The sequence below is a fragment of the Arachis ipaensis genome, chromosome B01 (assembly GCF_000816755.2).
Source record: "Arachis ipaensis cultivar K30076 chromosome B01, Araip1.1, whole genome shotgun sequence".
NCBI classification, from domain to species: Eukaryota; Viridiplantae; Streptophyta; class Magnoliopsida; order Fabales; family Fabaceae; genus Arachis; species Arachis ipaensis.
The window spans coordinates 85873857-85885081 of NC_029785.2; the positions used below are offsets into that span (position 1 = coordinate 85873857).

General features: G+C 34.0%; 1 long non-coding RNA gene across 1 annotated transcript in view; it reads right to left on the bottom strand.

Annotated features, from left to right (window-relative positions):
* Positions 2714-11225, bottom strand: part of LOC110271122 — a 12486-nt gene continuing 3974 nt past the window's right edge. Inside the window, exon 3 of the long non-coding RNA XR_002361301.1 lies at positions 2714-2724. This is a non-coding gene — a long non-coding RNA (uncharacterized LOC110271122). The remainder of the gene's footprint in view (positions 2725-11225) is intronic.

The following is an 11225-nucleotide window of genomic DNA, read 5'->3' on the forward strand; positions in this document are numbered from 1 at the left end:
GAGATACTTATGTAATTCATTGGTGAGAATTTCAGATAAGCGTATAGAGATGCCTTTCGTTCCTTTGAACCTCTGCTTTCCTGCTGTCTTCATCCAATCATTCCTACTCCTTTCCATGGCAAGCTTTATGTAGGGCATCACCGTTGTCAATGGCTACATCCCATCCTCTCTGTGAAAATGGTCCAATGCGCTGTCACTGCATGGCTAATCATCTGTCGGTTCTCGATCATACTGGAATAGGATTTACTATCCTTTTGCGTCTTTCACTACGCCCAACACTCGCGAGTTTGAAGCTCGTCACAGCCATCCCTTCCCAGATCCTACTCGGAATACCATAGACAAGGTTTAGACTTTCCAGATCTCAAGAATGGCCGTCCATGGGTTCTAACTTATACCACGAAGATTCTAATATCTCGGACTTGGTCCTCTATATTAGATATCTAAGAGATACTCATTCTAGCTTGTTTGCATGTAGAACAGAAGTGTTTGTCAGGCATGCGTTCATAGGTGAGAATGATGATGAGCGTCACATAATCATCACATTCATCATGTTCTTGGGTGCGAATGGATATGTTAGAGAAGGAATAAGCTTGAATTGAATAGAAAAATAGTAGTACTTTGTATTAATTCATGAGGAACAGCAGAGCTCCACACCTTAATCTCTGGAGTGTAGAAACTCTACCGTTGAAAATACATAAGTGATAAGGTCCAGGCATGGCCGAATGGCCAGCACCCTAAACGTGATCAAAGGATCAAAATATAATCCAAAGATGAACAAAAGATGTTCCAAAGATGTAAATACAATAGTAAAAAGTCCTATTTATGCTAAACTAATTACTAGGGTTTACAGAAATGAGTAAATGATGCAGAAATCTACTTCTGGGGCCCACTTGGTGTGTGCTTGGACTGAGCATTAAGATTTACACGTGTAGAGGCTTCTCTTGGAGTCGAACGCCAGTTTGTAACCTGTTTCTGGCATTTAACTCCACTTTGCAACCTGTTTCTGGCGTTTAACTCCAAAATGCAGCATGGAACTGGAGTTGAACGCCAGTTTGCGTCGTCTAAACTCGGGCAAAGTATGAACTATTATATATTGCTGGAAAGACCTAGATGTCTACTTTCCAACGCAATTGAGAGCGCGCCATTTGGAGTTCTGTAGCTCCAGAAAATCAACTTTGAGTTCAGGGAGGTCAGAATCCAGCAGCATCTGCAGTCCTTCTTCAACCTCTAAATCTGATTTTTGCTCAAGTCCCTCAATTTCAGCCAGAAAATACCTGAAATCACAGAAAAACACACAAACTCATAGTAAAGTCCAGAAATGTGATTTTTATTTAAAAACTAATAAAAATATACTAAAAACTAACTAAATTATACTGAAAACTATGTAAAAACAATGCCAAAAAGCGTATAAATTATCCGCTCATCACCTATTTTTTGGACGTCCTCTGGTTCGAACCCTTGGAGGGCTTTGAAGCTCGTTAACGGATTCCAAGTTGGCATCTTCATGAGATAACGAACATGTCCCCTTCCTTTTGCTTTCAGTTTTTCCATCTCAACCATGACGTTATCATATGCACGGTGCAGAATGGCAGTCAGCTCCTCTGATTCTGATGCAAATTCGTAAATATTTTGTGAACGAAACACCAATTCGTCAAATCTCTTGCTTCTTGGCTCCAATAAGGGCTCGTCGTGGCTGCTCTTGATGTGTGTGTGTCGCCTCTTTACCATCTTGCTCCATTGTTCCAATATATATGTCGGTGACACTTGGGTTACTCGTTCAAAGCTTAACACGCTTAGTGCGTGACGGCACAATATCCCTCTTGACTCGAATAATAAGCATTGGCATTTCACTTGGGCTGCTACTGAGTCGTAAGTAACCACAAACTTGTTGAATGTTGAACTAGAAACTTGTTCTCCAACTTCATATACTGAATAGCCTAGAGCGGAGTTTATTAATCTTGTGATGCAATTCGCCTCCCTTTGAATTGTGCTTGGACTTTCCTAAACTTTTGGTGAGTGTACACATGTTGAAACTGAGCTTCAATGAAGGATTTTGTTGCACACGGTATCACCATATGAAAATCTGCAGCATCTAATTCTCTCTCCGCTTGCTCCCTGCTTCCGAGGCAATTATCGTATTGTTTGACAAATTGAATAAGCGAGCTGGTCCAGGTAATAAACTTGTTAAAAAATGAATGCATGTTGTCGCTCCTTTGTGTGCTTCTCATCCTAGCCCAGAAGTGGTGATCCAGATAAATTGGAACCCATATATGACGGTCTTCATAAAGATCTGCAAAATACACCCAAATCAGACAATAATGCACCCAAAAACATGCATATTGCACCTCTGCTACAAATTTTAAAAAACATTACCTGAAAGCCACTTGTTGTCCACAAGACCATACTTCAGCAGAAAATCATTCCAGTTCCTATCAAATGAATTTTTGCTATGAGAGTTTCAAACAACTTGGCTCTTTTCTTGTTGGATTTCTACATGTCCTTTGTACCCGTTTAATTTGCTTGGAATCTTCTTCGTGATGTGCCAAGTACACCAATGGTGAATTGTTGTGGGCAAGCCTCGAGAGCCCTTTTCATTGACGCGCATTGATCGGTGAGAATCCCTTTCGGAGCATTTCCTCCCATGCAATGAAGCCAACATTGAAATAACCATTTGAATGATTCAATTTCTTCGTTTTTCATCAAAGAAAATCCAAGAAGTGTTGACTGACCGTGATGATTCACCCTGACAAAAGAACCATAAACCAGATTATATCTGAAACGGATTACCACAAAAATAGAATTATCATCTACAAAATACACCCAAATAATGATTTTGTGCACCCAAAAACTGCTAATATACACTTCTGCAGCAGATTCGTAAAATAACATTAATTCAGCATGATAAACCAGAACACCATATTACCTGTTTATATTGTAGGTGGTGTCAAATGAAATAACATCTCCGAAATACTCACAGCCAGCTCTGCTCCTTGCATCTGCCCAAAAAGCAAGCTTAATGGACTAATCGTCCTCGAGTTCGAGCTCGAAAAAGAAATTCGGATTTTCTCTTTCATTCTTAATAAGTATTTCCCGAATTTTTTTGGATCCTCTTGTTCCAAAACATTCCGCACTTCTCTAGTGATGTAATTCCTCACGTCTTTTTCGATAAAATTTAACTCGCAGTGACCCTCGGCTGTTGCAACAAATGATTGAACAGTTTTGCTAGGTCTGATAATGGCTTCCTCGTTATTCTCTATCGTACGACGCACAGAGAGGCTTAGTTCCCTGTTCTGTTTAAGCATCTGTGCTTGATCTGGATAGCAAGGATGTGAATGATGTAACACGACCTTCGAAATGATCCAAAAACTAACATCCTTCAATACGTGTATATAAATTCTTGCAGCACAATTTAAACCAGCTGAGAGATTTGTCTTCTCGGTCGGAGATATTTTTGATTTCCATTTTTCCTCTCTAGTACATGTAATCAATTGATTCTTAATTTCGTTTCCCTTCTTATTTGTGCACCGAACTCTTGTAGAAAAACCTACAAGCTTTGAATAATCCTTGTAGAATTTTGCAGCATCGTCAAGAGTTCTAAAAGTCATCCCAACCTTGAGAACAAACTGGTCATCAACTGCACAGAAGGTTTACAAAAATACACTCAAAAAATACACTATATTAAAATAGAAACTAAAAAAAATTCAACTAAAATAATAAACTGTAACAAACTATAAATGCACCCAAAATTTCCTTCAATGCACCCAAATTTGTCTGATCTACACCCGAATGTCTGATATAAAATGGAAAAATTGTTTTAATTCTAAGGAGAACTAGTGCATTAGATTCAGTTGAAATAAGGAAGAACAAAAGAAAATATCACAGCAAAGGTACATAGATTATTCAGCTACTCAATCAAAAAAACTACTAATCAAATTCAAATTCACATTCAATTACTAAGTAAATCTAAATCACACCTCAGGAACGTCATTGGATACAGTCTCAAAATCCACTTCGCTCTGGTTCAGCTGAGAATCTGAAACTGAATCATCCATTATCTTCAAATGCAAAACGATTCGCAAAATCTGAAGCGAGAAGGCACAGAGAGAAAAGCAGGTAAAGGAGGAAGAAGAAGGCACAGAGAAACGCTCGAAAGAGACCGAGGAAAGAACGCAAGGAAACGGAGAAAAAATTCGAAAAAAGAAATGAAATCCTTTTGAAAAAGGAAGTTATATATTCGTGTGTTTCTTAATTGAAAAATCTGTTAAACAGACGCGTGAAACATACGTCCAGAGAGAAGCGCGTTTTAGAGATAAGGAGTATAGAGGACTTGTAAGACTTATATAGAAAAAATACTTGTATGTGAAAATTTTTTAATAAATTTATCATCGTATCAAAACAAACACCAAATAATAACCAAAAATAATAAATTTTAATAACCCTCTAACATTCCCTCCTACCATAAAGCCATTTTCTTTCCCTTTAAAAATGCAACGCTGTTATTTTCATTTATTTTTAAATTTAACTTACAAACACACCTAAAACGCATTCTATGTTTGGAAGCAAACTATACCGCTGAAGAAAAGAAAACGAAAAATTGAAAATATATATTAATAAATTAAGTAAAACAACAGATTGATGCCCGCATCTTTACCTTAAAATCTTGGTTTAATTAACTATTGGCCTGTATAATTTGATTAAATATTTAATTAACTCCTTATTGCTTAAAAAATGATAATTCAATCTCTATATTAAATACAACTTAAGTCTCTAAATTAATTCAAATACTTATTCTTTACTCGAGTTAAATTTAGGGAAAATGGGGCAGCGGAGCATATTACAACTCAACTTGAGATTTAAACAATTATGCCAATCAAATATTTAGATGTGCTCACCGACTGTTATGACAAAGAACAATTATGCATATCAGGACAAAGCATTTAATCACAAAATACCAATCAGCGAGTAATACTAATAAGCTAAGTATTTCCTATGATTCTTTTTTCACAGAGTAATATCTTTTATTACTTTATAGTAAAATCATACAGTATTAGAATAATATATCATATATCTTAATGGTTTAGCCGTTTAGAGTAATACACTATGAAGCACGGACACTTTGCTGAGTTACCCTATCTGCGTGTCGGACACATTTCGGACACGACACTCACTGACACTCGTCTGACACGCGTGTCTACTGTATCCAAATCGTGTCTCAATAAAAATAAAAAATTATTCTTCGGACACACTTGGACACACCTAAATACCATCATGTGTCAGCGTGTCCGGTCTTATTATTAATATATATTCTTAAAATAAATTTAGATATAATATATATTATTATTTATTAAAATAAAAAATATTTTAAATACTTGATATAATTAAAATAAGACATTAAAAATAATTTAAAAAATTAATTTATATTTTAATATCAATAAAATATTAAAATATCATTACGGTTTATCTAAAAAATACTTTATATTTTATGTGTATGCGTGTCCGCGTGTCATGTAAAATTTTAAAATTCGCGTGTCGGCGTGTCCCGTGTCGTGTCGTGTCCCGTGTCGATGTCAGTGTCCGTGCATCATAGGTAATACAGTATTAGAATACTGTTTCAGTAGCAAAATTCAATTGTATAAAAAAAATTCATAGATAAAAGTAATAACAATGCGACAAAAAAGAGCGAGTTGGGCTTCGCTTGCCAGCTACTTTATACGCAGTGCAATGCACTTGTTTCTCGCTTTAATTTGTATACGTATAAAAACAATAGAAACTAAAATCTCTTGTTTATGAATTTTCGTTTTTCTTTTTTTAATTTATGAATGTGTGTTAAGACTTGAGAATACTATATAATCAGCCGACAGTGGTGAATGGAAGGACGTGTGGGCTCCAAACATATTGACTAAATTTAAAAAAGGATCCAATTTTCTAATTAATAATTCAAGAGCCAGAATTAAAAATAAAAAAAAATTTACACTAATTATTTTTTTTTCTACCACTTTATAATATTTTTTTTATCGAAGTTACCATAGAGATTGACTAGTGCTTCTCAACGAGTTTGGCCATTCGTGGGAATTATGTATAATTCATTAATTTATTAATTAATAGATAAGTTATTCTTGAAGCAATGATAGATATCATGTTTGACAATACTGACTGACACAAATTATTAGTTCATATGTATTTTTATTAATTAATATCTTAGCTTATAATACAAGTCGTTGATCATTATTCAATATTTCTCATATATATAAAATTGTCCATTATCTTGCAGGGAAGATTTTTGTCGCTATACATGGTATCAAGCCGGAAGCAAGAAATGGAAGAACATTATTTTCATTGAAAATTAGCATCGACAAATGACGCACATAACAATACATTATCGATGTCAATGTCAAAAATGTCCCTAGTTAGAGGCTTAACTAGCTAGTTGTTGGTTCGAAATAATTTAAATTAGTAAAGAATGTATAAAAAATATTTGTTTGGCCTCTATCAAACAGCGAAAACAGTTATATTTGAGTTTTTCACATATGGAGTGCAGATGAAATTTGATTAGTTGAAAGAGGTTATAAATAGACAAAATTTAAAAATAATAAAGGTTGGAGTTCTTATTCAAAAAATATTCTTGTAATTTTATATCTCCAGAATTTTTTTGATCTTGTCTAAAGTTTATTTTCTGTAGAATTCCTTCCATAGTCTTTATGTTTTATTTTAATTTTTTTACAAATTTATTTTCTTTTTGCAAAGATTTTCCTTCTTTCTTTTCCTTTCTTTTACATTTATGCATTGTATTTGAATTCAAAATCCTTTGATCATGTGAGAGACATTTTTATTGATTTACAAGTTAGTTATTTTGTTATCTTTGATTTTTTATTGATTTCATTTTGATCTAGTATTCTTAAATTTTTCTTTTCCATTTTAAGTTTTCTTTTTATCATTTTGGTGCACAATGCGAAACTGGTATTCAAAAAGAGGAGTAGGTTTTGCTTCCAGATTATTAGATATCGAACCGATCCAGATTTGCTAAAAATCTGCATAACAAAATTAGCACGCCCGGGAGGACAGTTTTGAAAAATTGTGTCAAAAAGATTTTTTGGTAATGATTTAGTTTGTGTGACTTAGAAGTGAAAAAGTTAAACATATAATAGATGATATATCTAATACTAATGTTGGGTAATCTATGAATGATAATATTCCTGTTGTAGTTGCTTGATAAACTCCATTTTATTTTTCTAAATTATGCTTAAAAGTATGGAGTTTATCAACTAAATAACAAAATTTGGCTTAATTCATGGAGTTTTTCAATTATTACTTCTAATAAACCCATGGATGAAAAATATGCTTTTTATGCTCTTTTAGTTTCCTTTTATGCCATTCGATACCGTGATCAATTTTATTTAAATATTTTAGGGTTAAGGTGCTTCAATGGTTTCAAAGGATAAAAAAGAATGGTGCGAATAAGCAAATTTGGAAAGCAATTCGGATTGGAGTTTGCTGAAGTCTCGCGTAGGTGAGAATATCTCGCATGAGTTAGTTTCTCACTTTAGCAAGCATTCCTCGCGTGGTTGAGTTTTTCGTCTGAGCCACCGAATTCCGCGTGTGCGAAAATCCTCTACGTGCTTGGCTTAATGAAACACATCCATCTTTGTTTTGGGCTTCCAAAAGGCCTCCAATTGCTATATTCTGATGTATTTGGATGCCAAGAGGATGGGGAGGAATACACTTATAGATTGATATTTTTACATTTTTTTTATGGTTTAGTGAGATTCTAGAGAGAGAAGCTCTCACTTCTCTCTAGAAGTCCTTATGTTTTCCTTAATTTTTTTGTTAGTTTTAGATTTTAGCTTTATTTAATTATAGTTTTGATACTTGATTTTGTATTCTTGTACTTTAATTCTTTTAGAATTTGTAGTATTTTCCTTATATTTTTGCTAGTTTATGAACGTGTGAACTTGTGAATTTTTAATTTCCTTTAATTAATGAATTCGATGTTTTATGTTTTTTAGTTGCTTATTGGAATTGTTATTGTTATTTTCTTGTCTTGGATAGTTGTAGATTTTACTAATTATTGCAATTTGTGAAGCTTTATGTTTATGCACTTTAGGTGTTTGATAAAATATTTGAATTAGTAATAGAGTAGATTTTCATTCTTAGATTGGGATTGAGTAATTAGGGACCCTTGAACTATCAATGTCCAATATCGATTGGTAATTTAGAGTTGTTTGTTGATTTGGTTTTCATTAATGCTAGTCTTTCACTAACACTAATTAGTGAGTTGGCTAGGATATGTGGATTGAAGTCAATTATGTCTACTTGACTTTTCCCCCGATGTTTAGGGATGACGAAGTGGGATTAACTCTTAATAATTACCATTTTTATGGTTGATAACAAGGATAGGAAACCTAGATGCTCAACCTTTGCAAAGATTCCTTTTAGCATTTGAATTCCTTATTACTTGCTCTTTTAATTTCTTGCTATTTAATTTCCACAATTGAGCTTGACCCCCGATTTCCTTCATAGCTAATAATTGAGTACTTGATTGCAATTCCTAGGGAGAACGACTGTGGGATTTAAAACTCCCGGTTATTTGATTTGAATTCTAACAATCTTTTAAACTTTGATTGAGAGTTGTTTGTTGGTTTAGGACTATACTTACGATGAATTTGAGTTTTTAAAACTTGTGAAATTCTAAACCGACATCTAGCTCGCATCATTGCTCAAACTTCTACAGAGCTGATGTCGCATACAGAATGCATCATTCAAAAACCAGGAGTTGAGTTTGGAGAAAATGTGGTAGTTAATAATCCACCCGTGGGAAATACTAGACGTAATTGATAAACCACTATTTTATGGTTTATCTTGTGCTCAATTGAGTGATTTTTATCAAGTCTTTGCACACTTATTCATACAGTTTTCATGATTTTACAATTCCTTCTCAATTCTACTATATGATTGAAAACTTGCTTCCTAAGCCTTTAAATTGTGTATTTTTAATTCCCCTTGATACCATTCGATGCCGTGATCTGTGCGTTAAGTGTTTTCAGGCTTTATAGGGCAAGAATGGCTTAGAGGATGGAAAGGAAACATGCAAAATTGGAAGGAGCACAAGAAATAAAGGAGATAACTAGCGAGAAGCGACGCGCACGCTTGGCTCACGCGTGCGCGTGCCTGACGCGTACGCGTGACACGCGAAGATGACCAGCGACGCATGCGCGTGACTGACACGTACGCATGACATGCGCTATCTGCAGAAATCACAGAAAATGCTGGGGCAATTTTGGGATGAGTTTGGACCCAGTTTTTGGCCGGAAACACACACTAGAGCCAGGGGACGAGCAGAGACTCAACACACATTCTTATTCGCATAGTTTTAGTTTTAGTTTTGAATTTTAGAGAGAAATTACTACTTCCTCTAGGTTTCCTTCACATTCATAGTTTTTAGAGTTTATGCTTTTTGATTTGGATATTGAGAAGAGTTACTACCTCTGTTGAAGTTTCATTATTCTAGTTTGTTTCCTTATTCCTTTACTCTTTTATTGCTTATTAACCCTGTTCAGATAAGTATGTTTATGGATTTTGGAATTTATTAATGCAAAGAACTATTTTTACCTTTAATTGATTTTCATTTATTACTTTATTTAATTTATCATGTCTTATTTTTATCCCCTTTATATGCTTGTGAACGTTATATTCATGTCAATGGAGTAGATTCCCCAATTGACTGGGGAGTTAATTAAAAGGAAACCCTTGAGTTGGAATACTCAAGTGTTAATTTTAATTGAAAGTTTTTGGCTGGCTCTCTAGTCTCTGACTCTAATCCTTCCTTAGGAGAGGATTAGGACTTGGGATTCAGAGTTGGTTAGTTAGTTGCTTGACTTTCCTTTATTCAGTAAGGGATAACTAAGTAAAATAACAACCTTTTACTATTACACTTGGGAAAGTCCAACAAGGATAGAACTTCCAATTAATCTTCTCCCGGTCAAGGCTTTTATTTTAATTAAATAAATTCTCTTGCTAATTTCCATTGCTTTAATTTACAATCATTTATTTTTCCCGTCCTCCAATCCTTAAAATTTCTCGAAAAATTCCTGACTAATAAAATAGCACTTCTTTGTCAACTCGTTGGGAGACGACCTGGGATTCCTACTCCCAGTATTTTTATTCTAATTTTGTGACAACCCTTTCTAAATTGATAAGTGGATTTTCGTCAGTTAAGAACTGTACTTACAACGCCGGTCTATTTATAAATTCTTAATCAGCTAATTTCCGCCACGTCAGTAATCTATGCCCTCAAGCTTTCCAAATACAAACACAACCACCTGTGACCGCTGGTTGGCCTCCTTTTGGTCTTCCTCATGGTTACACCTCACCCATGAGTGGTTATGTGCCTCTGATATGGATTTTTACTAACCAATATCCACAAAATTATCGGCAAGTGCACTAGATTGCATCAAGTAGTACCACGGTGAGTGGGTTATCCTTCTCACAGGATTAAAGGATTAAGGAACAATAATCAATTGGCTATTCTAATTAAACAAGTCAAATTTGGATGAGAATCAATAAAGAGAATAATATAAAACTAAATAACTTGGCAGTAAAGTAAATGACTAGAAGGTAATTGACTGAAATTAAATAATAAGAAAGTAAATAGCTAAAATGTAAGTGATTGAAATTAATAAATGGAGTAAGAACATAAACATAAATTAGATCTAAATTGTAAAATTTGAATAAAGCAATAAATGAAAGCAATAATCAAATAATTAAGACAATTATATGAAGGAGAACATTGAGGTTCAGAGATGTTAACTCTTCTGGACTCATGGATTTCAACTATATCTCAATCATGCAATGATTGATCTTTGGCAAATCTTAAGTGATTGAACTCCAGTTTTTTGGTATCCAACTTCTCTTAACTTAATCAATTGCCAATTCCTTGATCAATTGTTCATGAAAAGAGATGAAGCCTATTTTCTTATTTCTAACCACACAACTCTTAGGAATCAGAACTTAATTGATTATATATCACATATCAATTATAAATTCAAAATTAGAAGAATTAGAAGAGAGGATCTTCAAGCTTAATTCTTATGAATCAACCTTTCAAATGATCATGAAATTTAACCCAAATTCAAACCATCTTTCAATGAATTTGAATCGTTCAAAATAAGAATGAAAATTCTCTCTTAGAAACAATGATACATTGATTAAAGATAGAAAATCAATAGATT